At 41.4% G+C, this 13,474-nt stretch overlaps 1 protein-coding gene across 12 annotated transcripts in view; it reads left to right on the top strand.

Annotated features, from left to right (window-relative positions):
- The window catches only part of APBB2 (amyloid beta precursor protein binding family B member 2), a 427,787-nt gene that overhangs the window by 157,066 nt on the left and 257,247 nt on the right, over window positions 1-13,474 (top strand). For all 12 annotated transcript variants that reach the window (XM_010384702.2, XM_010384687.2, XM_010384677.2 and 9 more), the window contains one exon: window positions 8,529-8,643. The gene's annotated coding sequence lies outside the window, so the exon portion shown is untranslated. The remainder of the gene's footprint in view (window positions 1-8,528; window positions 8,644-13,474) is intronic.

Below are 13,474 nucleotides of genomic sequence, written 5' to 3'. Positions count from 1 at the left end.
AGCTTCCCAAATGCTGAGATTACAGGTGTGAGCCACCTCACTGGGCCTCCTGCTGTTTTTTTAAAAATTATTATTAATTAAATTTCATGATTCTTAAAGGCATTCACTTTTCTTATTTTAATATATTGGTACATTTACACATTTCTCACTATATTTTAACTTCAAGAGACCATTACCAGGGAGAAAAAAAATTATTTGTAAGGAGAGTTGGATGTGTCAGGATTTAGGTATACTGTATGTAGTCTGATTTGCTTTGGACAACTCTGCGAAGTATCGTGTATTAGTATGTTGGCAGTTGGAAGGAGAAAAATTGCTTCTTTGCTGATTTTAGAAAGTTCTGTTTGTATTTCTGAAAGTAAGACAAGAAACAAAAAGAATAGAAGAAATTTAAGGGAAATAAGGTAATGTATGTGAAGGTGCCTTGTAAACTGCTAAATTACATTACAGCTCTTAGTTACAGTTATTGCAAGGGTTGAACTTAAAGTGAGAAAATAAGTTCCACAAAGATGCTATAAAGAAAAATGGGAAAAAGAGAAAAGAACTTGGATAGGAAGTTGTTAAGAGAAAACAAAATGGGAAAATGATAATGGGGAATTTTTACATTCTAGTGTTTTTTTTTTTTTACTCTGAAAATTCAGTAGTAGTTGTTCTTCCTATATGAGCAGTGAAGTTAAAAATATTTATTAGCCAAAAATAATGTTCTATGGAAATAATTTGGAAAAAGAATCTTACCTGAGGTTGTGAGAGTTGGATAGAAACTACTAGGCACAAGACCTTATCAGGTCTAAATAAAGATCTGTGTGTTGTAGGGGGTTATGTACTTAATATAAGGTGTAATTCACATCTGTAGATCTCTTCTGAGCCTTGCCTTTCATTCTCATTCATACCTTTGCAAGGCAGATATCCTTAGCCCATTTTACAGATGAGGTTTAGAAGGCTAATTGATTTGCCCATAGCCACTTAATGTATGCAGTGGTAAAGGCCTACCCCTTCTTCAGATTCTGAGTTTGTTCCCACATTTCTAGATTCTTCACATCAGGGCAACTGGTTTTGTTGTGTTTCTGGAGATTCTGCTTATTGAATTTCTCCAAAGGAGGTGCTTGTTAAATAACAGTGGTCACTTAGAAATAACACACTCCGGGCAGGTTTTAGGCTTGGCTAAATGACTTCAAATGAGTTCTGCTTAAGGAACACTGTTTGAATTCCCTAAGAACCAAGAAATAAACAAAAAAGGCATCACAACAGCCCAAGTATGTGTTCAGAGGCTGTGCCCTGTGCCCTTCAGATCTTATCTGGAGCTTGGTATTTTAAGTTTTGTTCTCTTGTACTTCATTATTTTATTTGAATTCCAAAATCGTAGCTGACTTGAAGAAGGGAAAGGTTGGTACTGTAACAGAAATGAGATGCAACTCTTTAGGGCAAAGGAGAGGAGATAGCCAGACTACGAAAGGCAGACAAATATCCCCAAAGCCTAGCAGCCATCTGCCTTTGAGTAGAGGAATAAACAGCCCTCTGTTGCCTCAGAAGCTTCTGAGAACAGCTGTCTTGCCACTGGCCTTTAATGGGCAAGTTAAACCCAGTTACCAGCAGGATACACACAAAGCCAACCTTACACCCTCTCCCTCTATTCGCCATCAGTTTATCTCCAGCTCAGACCTTGACTCTAATCAGCCACAGCTCTTGACTTCAGACCTGGCTCTGTAACTTGGATTTCCCCTTGAGCTCTCCAGAGTGTATTTATATCTGTGCTTTGCCTGTTGTGAGAACTTCAGCAGTCTCTTCCTTTTGATTCTCATTGCACCCTGTGCTTTAGTAGTAACTCCCCATCCAGCTCTCTTTGTGGTGGTAGAAACCCAGCTCCTGGCCAATAACTGCTGCCACTCCTTTTCCTTGGAGTTAGTAGTCTCATGTTCCAGCAGAGCAGGTAATTTATAGTCATGCTGATGGTCCCATGTCACCAAAGATTAATCATATTCTGGATTCTCTGAAGAAGGCATTACCTTTTAGAAAAAAAAATTAATCCACTATGGTTGAAATTAAACCCATTTTGATACCTAGATGGGTAATCCTTCAACTGTTTTGAAAATCGTGATCATTTTCAGTGTCTTATTCTTTGAGATTTTTTTTTTAATTTTAATTTTTATTTTTATTTTTTTTTTGAGACAGAGTCTCGCTCTGTCACCCAGGCTGGAGTGCAGTGGCATGATTTCTGCTCACTGCGACCTCTGCCTCCCGGGTTCAAGTGATTCTCCTGCCTCAGCCTCACAAGTAGAAGAGATTACAGGCACCTGCCACCATGCCCGGCTAATTTTTGTATTTTTGGTAGAGACAGGGTTTCGCCATGTTGGCCAGGCTGGTCTCGAGCTCCTGACCTCAGGTGATCTGCCTGCCTTGGCCTCCCAAAGTGCTAGGATTATAGGTGTGAGCCACTGTGCCCGGCCTATTCCTGGAGATTTTAAAAAGCAGAAATTATATTGTACTGTAACTGCAGAATGATGCAGAGAATTATAATTATTGAATTATAGAATATATTATTTTGGAAGAGCATAAGCTAACCTTTTAGATAGCTTGTGTCACCTTTCTATTAATAAATGTTGCTTTAAGCAAAGCCATTTAAAAATTTTTTGTGTACAAATTTATCTTTGAGGTCAACAGCAGGAAATGCTTAAGCAGAGCTATTATATATCTTAAAAAAGTGAAATGAGCATAGTAGAACTAGTGGCCCTGTTGACATGAAATGTTTACTTTGGAGAGAATTCTTGGCATTTTTGTCCCACATCAGCATAATAAGAACTTGTAGGAGAGGAGGAAAGCATTAATGTATTTGTTGAGGATTAATGATCTTGTAGAGCATTTGTGGTAGTGAATATATTATGGCTAGTACCGTAAATGTAGTAATTAAAAAGCTGCACACTAAACACTTTGTATTCCCTTCCTTTCCTTGATGGCTTGCATTCAAGTGAGTAGCGTATATTTATCTTGCTCTTAGTGTGCTTAAGAGGAGAAAGAAGTCTCAAAGATTGGTTTCCTTCCCAAGATATTGCTAGTCAGATGGACACAATCAGATTTGATGTTTTCAGGATCAAGGTATTTTTTAACAGTTCAGAAAAATGTCACATGGTGCATACTAATAAAAAAAACTGTTCCTCACCTTTGGAAGCTTTATTATTAAAGTTACTTTTAGACGAATATTACCTTGTGTTGCTGCATAATATAAAATGTGTTCAGGCCAGGCATGGTGGCTCACGCCTGTAGTCCCAGCACTTTGGGAGGCCAAGGCAGGTGGATCGCTTGAGGTCAGGAGCTCAAGACCAACCTGGTCAATTTGGTAAAATCCTGTCTCTACTAAAAATACAAAAATTAGTCAGGTGTGTTGGTGCACACCTATAATCCCAGCTACTTGCGTGTCTGAGATATAAGAATCACTTGAACCCGGGAGGCGGAGGTTGGAGTGAGCTGAGATCACACCACTGCACTCCAGCCTGGGGGACAGGAGTGAAAGAAACCCTGTCTTAAATAAATAAATAAATAAATGAATAAATGAATAAATAAATAAATAAATAAATAAATAAATAAGTAAAATAAAATAAAATGTGTTCAGTATGATCATGATACCTCAGGGCTTCTTTTATTATAAAAGAAGTAAAATCGCGAGTAATAGAAATGTATATGAGGACTAAAACAGACCTGCAACCAAGGTGAATTTTTAAAATTTTCAAGGAAGCGAGACTTAGTTATCTCATGACTATTTATCTTATTGCTCCAGCGGGTTAAACCTAAGCAGGTTGTGTGAATGAGCATCTGGGAGGAGAGGCACCATGCTGTGAGAGTAATGATGCCCTGTCCTTCACAGGGGAGGATGACAAAGAAGGCAGACAGATGTAAAGTCTGCAATTTCTATTGCTTTGTGTCCTCAAAATGTTCATACTCATTTATTTTCCCATTTAAGAGGCATCTTGTTTTTCATACTTTCTGAATCCTCCCACTTAACATGCAGTATTTACTTACAAGTTCTTATTTATGAGTTCATAAAGATTTTCTTCTGTGAAAAGTAAGTGCAGCTGAATGTGATTTGCAGCTTTGCTTTGAGTCAGTTAGGGTAGGAAAAGAAGAAATAGACTTTCTGTTCTCACCATTTAATTGGCCTCCTTACCTCCTAGTTGTTGTGAAAGCTCTTCACTAATGTATTGGTTTATTGATTTATTTCACATTTATTGACTGCTTACTACATCCTATGCCCTGAGGATACAGAGATGGTCCAGTTAGTAGGCATCTGATGCCTTTGAAACCACCTCTGCCCTGACTGACTTCAGTGCAGATAGCATTGGTTCTAAAATCCTTTCAAGTTCCAGAAATGGCCTGGATCTTGTTCCTGTTAACAGAATAGACAAACTGCAGAGCAGGCTTAGAATTTTTGAGATCACAAAGGCTATCTGGGGAACCTAAAAGCTGCTTTTCCAGGTGTTTTCCATTGCATCGGGTTTCTAATGAATCTTGCTCCTTTGGCATTACTGGGATACTTTCCAAGTATAAAGTCACTCCACTCCATTTCTGAATTGGCTAAAATCTTAGACGGAAAAGCGTTCAGGAGATCACAGTGGGATGGCATAACTACTGTTTAAGAGGCAGCTAGGAAGTCTCAGTGGCAGGTGCCACTGCAAACCCATTCTCCCCTCCTTCTTGCCTTTACTTTCAAATGTCTGCCTCTTTTTCATTTTCAGTAGTTTATCCATGGTAGGAAGGACCTTTGAATTGGAGCAATTCAAGAAGCTTTCTAAGATGGTGGGTAGGGCTGGGTGCGGTGGCTCATGCCTGTAATCCCAGCACTTTGGGAGGCCGAGATGGGCAGATCCCAAGGTCAAGAAATCGAGACCATCCTGGCCAACATGGTGAAACCCCATCTCTACTAAAAATACAAAAATTAGCTAGGTGTGGTGACACGTGCCTGTAATCCCAGCTTCTCGGGAGACTGAGGCAGCAGAATTGCTTGAACCAGGGAGTCGGAGGTTGCAGTGAGCTGAGATCACGCCATTGCACTCCAGCCTGGCAACAGAGCGAGACTCCATCTTAAAAAAAAAAAAAAAAAAAAAAAAAAGATGGCGGGTAATAGTTTTGCTTAACAAAACTATATGTACACCTTTGGAAATGTTGACACCCAAAGCCCAAGATCATTTTAAGAAAAAACATCTTCCAGATCTTTTGCTTATATAGTATTTTTTTTTTTTTTTTGAGACGGAGTCTCGCTCTGTCGCCCAGGCTGGAGTGCAGTGGCCGGATCTCAGCTCACTGCAAGCTCCGCCTCCCGGGTTTACGCCATTCTCCTGCCTCAGCCTCCTGAGTAGCTGGGACTACAGGCGCCTGCCACCTCGCCCGGCTAGTTTTTTGTATTTTTTAGTAGAGAAGAGGTTTCACGGTGTTAGCCAGGAAGGTCTCGATCTCCTGACCTCGTGATCCGCCCGTCTCGGACTTCCAAAGGGCTGGGATTACAGGCTTGAGCCACCTCGCCCGGCCTTATATAGTATTTTTTGATACTCTGAAGTTCTACTCTTAGGGGTAGAACTTATAAATGCTCTTTTCTATCTTGGTACAAACTGCCTTGTTTGTTTGTTTACCTTAAAACAGACTTAGACTACTTTAATTTTGGGGGATAGCTTGCCAGAAACCAAGAATTTAATGATCCATGTCCTCAGACCATTTACTTGTCACATCATTCTCAACAAAGAGACTTTGCCAACTATTTTCTGAAAACATTGATGCCATTTGGTCTATAGCCTCCAAATTCCCAATACTGTTCATTATGACCTTATTATAGCCAGATTTATCTTTCCAGTAGCCCCCCCTTACCCAGTTTCATTTCTGTGATTGCAGTTTACTGCAGTACAGTACACTAAGATAGCCATGAGAAATAGAGACCACATTCACCTGCTCTATTTTATTATTAGGTATCATTGTTAATCTCTTACTGTGCCTAATTTATAAATTAAACTTTATCACAGGTACATACATACGGGAAAAAACATAGTATAGCTAGATAGGGCTTGGTTCTATCCATGGTTTCAGGCATCCACTGGGGATCCTGGAATGCATCCCCCATGGATAAAGGGGAGCTACTGTACTTTCCTTCTAATATCAGAGGGTTGTGGACTCCCTTTCTTCTTCAAGGTCAGCCCCTTCATCTGTACTCCTGACCCTTTGGCCCACCTCTTTTGAGATCTCAGACCATCTTTACCTCTTCCCTCTTGGACTTTCAGCCCCTCCCTCTGAACTGAGTCCTTCCTTCAGCCTGTAGCCATGTGCTATGAGCACTTAGTCTCTTCCAGCAGCCACGCATTCCCCTTCCTGGGCTCTTCTACTTGCTCTCTTGATTCTGTTATCTCTGCCTCCACCACTTTGCTAAAACAGCTCTCCCTCAAGGTGGACAGTGACTTCTTAAATGCCAAATCCAAAGGTGTATTTTTCATTTTTTATCTTTGTTCGTCTCTTTCTATCCCATGGTACCTCTCTGCTATTCTTCCTGGGTCTTCTTCAAAAGATGGTTTTCCTCTGCACATTCTATTGTGTGTGTTCTCCAGGTTTCTGCACTGATCATGTAATGTTCTCCTTCTGTCCATGTTCCTGCAGTGACGTCACTCACTGACACGATCTCTGCTCCCCACTATGTTGTAATCGCTTTTATGCCTTTATGGTTTTCTCAGGCTGCTTCTCCAGGCTTTACGCTCAAGAATATCTCAGTATCCCCACCTGAGTCGTCCATGCTTCAATTTCTCTCTCTCTTTTTTTTCTTTTTTTTGAGATGGAGTTTCACTCTTGTTGCCCAGGCTGGAGTGCAATGGCACAATCTCGGCTTACCACCACCTCTGCCTCCCGGGTTCAAGCGATTTTCCTGCCTCAGCCTCCTGAATAGGTGGGATTACAGGCATGTGCCACCATGCCCATGCCAGTTAATTTAGTATTTTTAGTAGAGACAAGGTTTCTCCATGTTGGTCAGGCTGGTCCCGAACTCCCGACCTCAGGTGATCCACCTGCCTTGGCCTCCCAAAGTGTTGGGATTACAGGTGTGAGCCACTGATGCCTCAATTTCTAATGCCCCAAACTAAATTCCTTGTCTTCCTTATTTCTTCTCCTATATTCTCTACCTTGGTTGTCACTACCATTCATCCACATGTAATAAACCTAGAGTTCCACTTTGAGTTTCTGGATTGTTCCAAGTACTAATTCTTCTCTCCCCTTCTCTATCTACTTCTACTGCCCTAATCTCCACCCTTTCCTTCTCCCAGAATGATTGTAACAGCCAAACAGGTCTCCCTGCCTCTACCCTGCCCCCTTCAAATCCACCCAGAGAATCATGCATCTGAAACCCAGATCTGACCCCTCAGTGGCTGTTTACACCCAGGATAAAGTCAGAGTTCTTTGAGATGTGTACGTGGTTGCCATCTGGCTCCAGGCTTATTTTCTGGCCTCATTCTGCAGGCCTCACTCTAGAGAGTGGCCAGCAATTCTGGACTATACCATGCGGTTTCTTACCTTTCCTTTTTCTATTGCCTTGTCTTGCATCCCTAGCGTGGCTAACTCCTACCCAGCCTTAGGACATGCTAGGCACCCCTTTTTCTTGGAAGCGCTCCCTGACCTGTCCATTTCTGGACTAGACACACCCTTGCTTGATATGAAGCTCAATGATTTTGCTCATCCCATAACCCTATAGTGGCCAGTTTGTGTGCATCCTTTGTCTCCCCTAGATTTCACTTTCCTTAGAGACAGAGATGGTATCTTATTCATCTTTGTAGCTCCAGTGCTTAGCATGGTGCTGGGTGTATAGTAGGTGTTCTGCATATGTTTTTTAAATAAAAAATCAACAGTGACAGTAAATCGACTTGACGGCCACAAAAAAGGGCAAAAATAATTTCTGCATAGGAGTCACCCTTAGAAGGGAGCATGAAGGGGACTTCTGCAGTGTAGATAATGTTCTGGTTTTTGATCTGGTGTGTTTTCAGTTTAGGAAAATACGGTGAGCTGTCCATTGTGGTGTGTGCATTTTCTATATGTTATACGTCACTGAAAATATTTTTTTTTCCCAATCAGCGTGACATCTAACCTCCCCAATACAGAAAAACAATTTTCTTCCTTTCAAGCTTTTAAAGTTTTACAGGATATTAGTTCAGATGTCACAGCAAAGAGCCAGGCAGTGCTATTCCTTGATGTTAAGGAAGAATGGAAAAGCATCAGGGAAATGCAGGTGGGATTGCCTGGACTTTTGATGGGGGCCAGTGAGGGCCAGCCCTGGTTGCTGGAAGCGACCTGTGCCTCTGTCACACTTATTGCAGGGCCCACACACTAATCATCAGCAAGCCCTGGGCCTGCCTGCAGTGACAGGGAGACTTCATCTTGCATGCGACTATGAATAATTCATAAACATGGTTATCTGGAAATTTGTGGTATTCATTAGCATTTTAATGAAAAAAAAAAAAGCTGTCATTATCCTAAGTCTCTGTTTTGTTTCTACCTTTTTTTTTTGTCTCCCCCCACCACAGCTAACCATCTCAGTCTTTCCTGAGGACTTGGGAACTGCTGAGGCCCCTGCCAATGTGTTGACTGTCACTATGGGCAGACGGTACCCGGAGGCTCACTGTCGTCCAGGCAGCTCATGTATGTATGGGATCAGTCTCTCTCTTGCTTTTTTCCCTTTGATTTTCATTGTAGAATATCACAGAGTCCTGAATTGGTAAAAGCTTTAAAGGTTTAAATAAGGATGTTTAGCAATACAAGAGAATGTATTGCTCTAGGGTAATTTTGAATGTTGCATGGTAAGAAATGTTATCTAAATTAGGATTTTTGTAATCAAGTGGCCCTATAAGACCAGAAATGTATATCAACAATCTCCTTTTTCTGTTTCAGTGCATCCATTCTTTTTTTCCTTTTTCTTTTCTTTTTTGAGACTGGGTCTTGCTCTGTTGCCCAGGCTGGGTTCCAGTGGCATGAACACAGCTCACTGTAGCTTCGAACTTCTGGTTCAAGTGATCCTCCCACCTTAGTCTACTGTGTAATTGGGACTACAGATGTGTGCCACCATGCCTGGCTAATTTTGTTTATTTTTTGTAGAGATGGGGTCTCGCTATGTTGCCCAGGCTGGTCTTGACCTCCTAGGCTCAAGAGATCCACCCACCTTAGCCTCCCAAAATTTCTGGATTACAAGCATGAGCCACCATGCCTGGCCTAATGTATCTATTCTTCTATAGGCTTTTATTTTTTTAAGCTTTCCTTTTTCATCACAATATATAACATTTGAAACAGTAATAATGCCATAAATTAAAAACATTTTGCAGTGATTGTTTGAATTCCTTTATAATCACAAAATTCATGGACCCAGAAGAGAGGTCCCCTGGGTATGTGTCTGTTTAATATGTATTAGGGAGGGAGTTCCTGGCTTTTATTTCTTAGCCTTCTCCAAAGGAGGAAACTCTTTCAGTTCCCTCAGGGATGATCTTCAATGTCTCACAACACTGACGTTTTCCCAGCAGTCTTTGGGAACTGCTATAGTTGTAGCCTTTTCCTATTTGTCGTTACCCCTGATTAACCTAGGAGAAAAATGATTCTTCCCTTTAATTATCTATCTTTATTTCTATGAACGGCAATGTGTCTCAGACTTACTTCTTGCTCCCTGCAGTCTTTTGGCCTTGGACCAGTTGTATAGATATTTATTTGTTTTTGTTGCTTTCCTTTGGAACCTGTGGAATTTTGGCTCCAAGTCAGGGGAAATTTGGGGTAATTCCCCATAGTGCTTTTGCTCCCATATCCTTTCTGTAGTTATGCTTATTCGTATTCACTTTTAAGTGCCATTACCTTGTGCAGCTCAGTTTTTTTATTTATAGAAAAGTTATGGCTGGGCTCATGCCTATAATCCCAGCACTTTGGGAGGCTGAGGTGGGTGGATCACTTGAGCCCAGGAGTTTAAGACCAGCCTGGGCTTCATGACGAAACCCTGTCTCTACAAAAAATACAAAAATTAGCCAGGCATGGTGGCATGCGCCTGTAGTCCCAGGCTGAGATGGGAGGATTGCTTGAACCCAGGAGGTACAGGTTGCAGTGAGCTGAGATTATACCACTGCATTCCAGCGTGGGAGACAGAGCAAGACTCTGTCTCAAAAAAAGAAAAAAGAAAGCAAAGAAAAGTTAGAACCACCCTCAAGTCCTCACCCAGACAATTGCTTGTAAAGTAAGTCAGATGGTTAAAAGCAGTGGCATTTTATAGCAGTAGGGAGGGATTGCTGATAATAGAATAGGGATTCGGATCAACAACCAGCATTAAAGCCAGCAGTGTTGGGGTAAACAGCTTTTCACATATTTTCAGATATTGTTAGTATCTCCAAGGGTGTTACAGTTTTACTCTGAAATTAGCAATTTTCATAGTGAGCATCATCAGAATAAAGTTTATACCTGTACCCTGTATAACAGGGATCTGCAAACTGTAGCCAATAGGTCAGATCCAGCCTATGCTTATTTTTATAGGAGCTGAGGGTGGTTTTTATATTTTTAAATGGTTACATTTTAAATGGTTATATAAGCTCCTACATAATTTCTTTTTTGTCTCTTGGCCCTCAAAGCCTAAAATATCTGTGATCCTGTTAAGAAAAAATTTGCCTACCCCTGTGTAGAAGAAAGTTGGAGGACATGTACTGCCATTGATCCAAGTGAAATTGTTAGTACTTGAGCATTTTTGACATACAAAAAGGTTAATTTCATATGGTTCAAGCTAATATATTTTGAGGACATTGTTCCTTCACAGTGGTTAAAATGCTAACATTTGGGCTCTTGAAGTGGAAGAAGTAAATTTACCTGAAAAATTCACATATGTGTTCTTGCTCCTTTTTCCACCTCAGAGAATGACACATTGGCCATCAGCTGAGTTCCTTTCTAGAGATTACCAAAGGGCCCTGAGCTGCACAGGTGTGTGCTGTCCAGTAATTGCAAGGAAGCTCTTTATTTTCATTTGACTTATTTCTTACTAAGAGCTCTTCATAAGAAAACTATCTTCTTACTGGGTGCCAGAAACGTGCTACGTGTGCTCAGCATAGCGATTGCTGCCCTGAGGCCTCTACTGAGCTTGTCACTTTGTGCCTTTTTTCTGGTGAGGGGAGAGAGTGGCTGCTTTTCCAGGGAGCACATAACTGCATAACACGTTGCCTGAAACACCCTTCCCTGGAACTGGAGTGTGGTTCGTACCCTCTCATGGTTTCCATCTCTGATTTCTTTTCCCGTTGTTGTTGATCCCTCAGTCCAGGCATGAACACTGTTACGTATTTTACTTGATTTGTTCTCCATTCCTCCCTTCTACATGCTCCTTTGTAGCTTGCTTCTCCTGATCATTAAATAAGATTTGGCTGGCTGCTGTAACCCCAGCACTTCAGGAGGCTGAGGTGGGTAGGAGGTCAGGAATTTGAAACCAGCCTGGCCAACATGGTAAAGTGTCATTTCTACTAAAAAAAAAAATTACAAAAATTAGCTGGGTGTGGTTGTGGGCGCCTGTAATCCCAGCTACAAGAGAGGCTGAAGCAGGAGAATTGCCTGAACCTGCGAGGCGGAGGTTGCAGTGAGCCAAGATTGCAGCATTGCACTCCAGCCTGGACGACAAGAGCAAAACTCAAAATAATAAATAAATAAATAAATAAATAAATGAGATTTGCTTGTTGAAACCTCAAGCTGACGTTCTGTAGAGGCTACACATAGCAGAAATAAATGTTGATGTTGGCAGCCGTCGCTGCCCTCACGTAAGGCAGGAAAGCCAATTTGACCTGGGGCCTCCTCACCAGCCTGTGTCTGAACAGTGCCACACTGTTCCCTGGAGAAGGGAAACGATTTCAGTAAAAAAACAACAGCAACATGCCATAGAGTTAATAATTTTATCATCAGATGTGGTCGGAATCATCAGTCAAGGGTCAGCAGTGCATACTGCTATGCCCTACATTGGTTTTGAGGCTCATCTGTCAGACTGGAATTTTAATTTTCTTTCCTTCTGTTTCGAGATTAGTCTGCCTTTCCAGGCTATCTCCTTTCAGGACAGGGTGCTGCTCTTGGATGGAATGTGGAATGGCATCCATTGAGCACGAAAATAAGAAGTAAATAGCTAGAGCTGTTCTTTCCTGACTTTTCATGCAGATATTTGTGTTTATGTTAAAACTCCAGTTTTAAAATGAGTCATGTGCCATATAACAATGTTTCAATCTACCGTGGACTGCATATACAACAGTAGTCCCATGAGATTATAAGACCCCATTTCTCCTGTACCTTTTCTATGTTTAGATATGTTTAGGTACACAAATACTTATTGTATTACAGTTGCCTGCAGTATTCAGTACAGTAACATGCTGTACATGTTTGTAGCCTGGGAACCCTAGGCTCTGCCATCTAGCCTAGGTGTGTAGTAGGCTGTGCCATCTAGGTTTGTGTAAGAACACTCCATGATGATGTTTGCACAGCAATGAAATCGCCCAGTGATGCATTTCTCAGAATGTATTTCTGTTGTTCAGCAACACATGACTGTATTCCAGGAATTGCTAATAAAAATTGCATATTTGTTCATTTTTGTCTGTACCTATCCATTCCTTTGGATGACTGCAGCCACCACTGTAACCTCAGCTGTGAGGATCTGGAGTGTTATAATAGCTTCCAGACCTTGGCCTGCAGTCTCTTTGCCTGTAAATTTAACTGATGCATAGTGGCCAAATGAATCTAACTGAGGCGTGGCTCTCATCATGCCACTTCCCTGCTGAAATTGTTTAGTGTGTACCCACTAGTTTAAAAGGTCACCCTGGTATTTGAGTCCTTTAGGTCTCCTTTCACTGCTCCTTATTTTTATTACCTATTACTCATGATGAATGATTGTTATTGTTGTTGGTATTATTACTATTCAGTAGACATTTATAGTAGTCTGCGTGGGCTGCTCCTGCCAGGGTACACCCTGTGCCTTTGGGTCACGTGCCTTTGCTCCTGCTGTTTCCGCTCTGGTATGTGGATCCATCTTTTGGTAACCTGCTAAAATCCTGCTCTTGCCATGGGGTGCAGCAGAGTCACTCTCTTTGCCAGGGAGTTTCCTAATTTCCCCACTGGAAGCACGTGTTCCTGCAGCTCTTAAATCTCCCTCTTGATGCTTGCTTGTGTCCTAAATTCCTTTTATATTTTGGCACATGTATATAATTTGTCTAAACTCCAGCACTAAAGTCTTTTTCATTTCCCTCCTTTCTGTGAGTGAGGACACTATTTTATCTATGGAGGTTGCTCCAATATTTGTGGAGTCATCTTGGGCTAAGGGGTGGAACTGGATAATAACCATTCTCAGAGCCACTGCCAGCCAAGACTGAGGGGGAGTAATCGGAGCCTGATGCAGAATAAATGCTTAATAAATATATATAGAATGGATGAATGAATGAAGTACTTGCTTAGAAACTTAACTCAGCATTGATAAGGGGAGAAATTCTTTGCA

The sequence above is a fragment of the Rhinopithecus roxellana genome, chromosome 2, assembly GCF_007565055.1.
Source record: "Rhinopithecus roxellana isolate Shanxi Qingling chromosome 2, ASM756505v1, whole genome shotgun sequence".
Lineage (NCBI taxonomy): Eukaryota > Metazoa > Chordata > Mammalia > Primates > Cercopithecidae > Rhinopithecus > Rhinopithecus roxellana.
This window is presented reverse-complemented; position numbering and strand designations above follow the sequence as displayed.